Source organism: Notothenia coriiceps, unplaced genomic scaffold (assembly GCF_000735185.1).
Source record: "Notothenia coriiceps isolate Sejong01 unplaced genomic scaffold, NC01 NC01_scaffold00014571, whole genome shotgun sequence".
Taxonomy (NCBI): domain Eukaryota; kingdom Metazoa; phylum Chordata; class Actinopteri; order Perciformes; family Nototheniidae; genus Notothenia; species Notothenia coriiceps.
This window is the reverse complement of record NW_011347272.1, coordinates 1-3907: the sequence shown is the minus strand read 5'-3', so window position 1 is coordinate 3907 and position 3907 is coordinate 1. Positions and strand designations below refer to the sequence as shown.

At 41.2% G+C, this 3907-nt stretch overlaps 1 long non-coding RNA gene across 1 annotated transcript; it reads right to left on the bottom strand.

Moving 5' to 3' along the window:
• LOC104948561 (uncharacterized) lies at positions 1–3870 on the bottom strand. The gene is made up of 3 exons (XR_798707.1): positions 3418–3870; positions 1561–1666; positions 1–64 (listed from the first exon to the last, which is right to left on the bottom strand). It is a non-coding gene; the product is annotated as an uncharacterized lncRNA (long non-coding RNA).
• Between the last annotated feature and the right edge of the window lie 37 nt (positions 3871–3907).

Genomic DNA, 3907 nt, shown 5'->3' with positions numbered 1-3907 from the left:
GACAGAAACAGGATCTTATGCTCCGTCAGCGCGGCGCAGAACAGATACAAAACGTTCACGATGCCTGAAGGGAACAGGAGAGGGGACAGGAGAGGGGACAGGAGAGGGGACAGGAGAGGGAACAGGAGAGAGGAGAGGGGACAGGAGAGGGAACAGGAGAGGGAACAGGAGAGAGGAGAGGGGACAGGAGAGGGACAGGAGAGGGACAGGAGAGGGAACAGGAGAGGGAACAGGAGAGGGGTTAAAGGGAGGGAAGGACAAAACAAATACATTCACACACTGAGCAAAACTCTCCTTCTCAGACTGGCTTTTAAACGTACGTCTCGTTTGTTTTTTGATATATTTTGATGGCACCTTAAAAATAAAAGGATAAGCTCTACTCATCTCATTGCACCTGTATAATAACAATAAAGGATTCCATTCTAAACTCTGATTGATGTTGTGTCCCTAAATGTTGTTTTATTGATTGATTTTAAATGGACTTATCTTGTTTTTTTTACCTCTGTTAAGTGCCTTTAAGCACCTGATGAAGCGCATGATAAATGAAACGGTTATTATTATCACATTAATACGGTTTCCTACGTCCATCACTTTTACTGTCCTCAATAAAAACAATATTCTTATAAACAATATTTGTGGATTTAAGAATGTCCCCAACATGATGCCAGTGTAAACAGTAAATGGATTCCTACCATTGGAAGACTCACTGTTTACAAAGCAAAACAGTGACATTATTTATTATGTGTTTCTATTTTATTTATGTTTTATTCATCAAGGATATTTCAATGTTTTTTGTTAATTATTAATTATTAAGTAAATTGCGCTTTGAAAAGGTTTATTGGCATTATTATCAGTGGCATAAAATTATCTTTAATTGACAATTTCCCAATGTTTTCTAGGTCAATATGCAGGTAGGACATTACGAGGTTTTGTTGGTGGTTTACTTTTATTACTAATATGGCAAGCTCTAGAAATCTAATTGGACAATAAAGAATAATAATTAAAAGTTTTTGTTGTGGGTTTTTTTAATAGTAAAGGATGGGAAATGAACCAAAAGTCCAGTAAATGAAAGGAAATATTTTAACAGTTATAGACCCTTCGATCATTACAAAATCTGATGTGTAGAAACTTCCAGCTGAATTACCGCATGTATCTTAATCAACATTTAGCAAATACATGAGTTAGATTTAACACCTTAATCTGAATTACCGTAATTTTCGGACTATAAACGGCGCCTTTTTCCCTATTTTTCGACGCTGCGGTTTATATAACGGTGCGGCTAATCTATGGATTTTTACAGCTAACGGCCAACACCTTTAACTCTATGGGCTCTATGGCCGGTCCGCGGACCCCCACCTTTAAGCGGCGGGTTCCAGCAGGAAAAGCTGGAGGCCGGAAAAGAGTGAGACAGGTAGCGCGCAAAAGTAAAAGTGGAACCGAGAGTGGTATGCCGCTGCTGCGGCTTATATTCAGGTGCGCCTTATAGTCCGAAAATTACGGTAAAGACTATTTGAAAGAGCGGCAGGTGTAGCATTATTTCCTAATTTCTCATAACCATACCGAGCTGTCTGAAGAGCTGCGCCACGGTGCTGCCGCTGACAGGAAGTGCGTCATCGATGGGAGTCTGGATGACTTGCCGGTCGCCAGCACCTAATGTGATCGTTCTCTACGGGTCGAGAGAGAGGGAGAGAAAAGAAGGGTTTAAAAAGGGGAGGTGAGAAACCCAGAGAACATCGGGTGCTTCTTCTTCATATTCTTTTTTTTTAATCAGGGGTTGAGAGTGAGGTGTAATCACAGGTGAGCAGCGTGAGGTAGCCACAGAGTGACGGGGGATCCCAGAAGCTTAGCAGGTACATCACAAATTAAACACACAAGCCATTCCAGCTGATCCACGAGTCGTTATGCCACACGGCAGGTGTCATGCGCTGGAGATTTTCCACGGCAGTGTAATGTAAGCGCGGGTGGAAAGCAGATTGATCAGAGGGAAACTGTACGGATTATTCATTTCGGGCCGTGAAGCGTGTCCTGGAGGAAAATGAACTTCTAGGAAAGGTTGGAAAGTGTCTTTGTGTAAAAGCACAGATACTGCTTATTACATGGATGTAATCCTGGATATCTGGTATCACTACTCTGCGTCTAATAACTACCATTAAGCAAATTGACCTGAAGTTCACTCTGCTCCAGACAAAACCAATCAATATCGACTCCGGTGGTTTGGATTAAAAACCTGAGAGGAAAGGGGAATCATTTGAATGTAAATCAATAGGATATAAGCACAATAATACAGCATGGCAGCACAACATTGAAGCACGATCACATGACACCCGGTCACAGTATACCTTGTGCACAGGATTTCTGATAAACATGTTATTTCACCCTAGAATGTGTAAGAATAAGATTTCAGGGAATGCTTTATAAGCCCTCGTTTTGCACAAGTAGTGGCCACATAAAATCTGGGTTTTAAGATAATGGAATATCCCAGACCTTGACATGAAATGACTTCTCCTGGACTATTTTGAGCAGCAGTAAAAACCAGAGGTGTAGTTCTAATCTGTATCTTGCCAGGTGCTTCACCATTGTTCCCAGTCAGGGTGGCTGTGTGCAGCTGGGAGAGGGAGGACAGTGCAGCTGTATTTCATGCTCTCTACAGCAGCAGCAGCAGCAGGAGCAGTAGCAGCAGCAGAGGCGAGCAACTCAATCCTGTGATCCAACATCTGATTATTAGCTGTGTTGTTATTCATCGTTTGGCTTTAATAATAAGTGGGAATGTTAACGCAAATGCTAACAAGAAATGTCTTTATTTCCTATTTACATAGCTGCAAAAGCTTCTATTACATTTGGTCTATTAAAAGCAGCAACTGTCTGTCAAATGAATTCAACAGGAAAAATCCACTATTTAGATATTCAGTTAATTGTTAAAGTACTTTTAAATTATAATTTTAAAAAATCTGAAATTGCTGTTTTCTGCTTCTCAAATTTGGTGATTTTTATAGATTTATTTTCTCTGTTTTATAGTTTCAAATAAAGTCAATATCTCAAGGTATGGTCCGATAACAAGACTCTTAAAGACCTTGAAACATGGGTGTACGTTCGACACCATTTACTAAAACCATGTATTACTGATAATGTATATCTAATGCTAACAAAGGCTAAACGGGAAGGACACAGTTATTAAAAACAACTCTAAGTTGATTGGACACCATTAACTTACACCTTATTTTGATTAAATGGGAGACAGTTGAGAAGTTATAGGACCTTAATGATCAGTTGTTGGTCACATATTGAGTTTGCATCAAAGCGTTTTGATTGGTTCTCCTGCAGTGAGGAGGCGGGTGTGGACCGGCTGAGGGGGGATGGTGACAGAAAAAAGGAAGCTACGATTGGTAAAGAGAGGAGAATGAAGTCAGACCGGCGTACCAAACTCTCCTCCGTCTCCTCCTGGCCCGGCTACACACACACACACACACCATCACACATACCCCGCAGGATAAGACACAGGTTAGAAAAAAACAGGAGGGAGGGCACAGAGAATCCTGGCTGAACAACGATGAGGCGATAATGTCTTGCAGGGCAAAACAAGGAAGCTGCACAAACATGAACTGCACGATGACGGCTGTGTACAAAAAAAACATCGGACACACACACATGCAAAACAAAGTGTTGTGTGTATTGGCATTCAGCAGCACAATGACATCAACAGATGAGTTTCATGACATTCTACTTCTTAATAAACAACAGGAGACATAACGTTAGGCTGATCCATCATATCGTTTGTAGAGGGGGGTATGCAGATTACATGTACTTGACCACACACACACACACACACACACACACACACACACACACACACACACACACACACACACACACACACACACACACACACACACACACACACTAATAACAT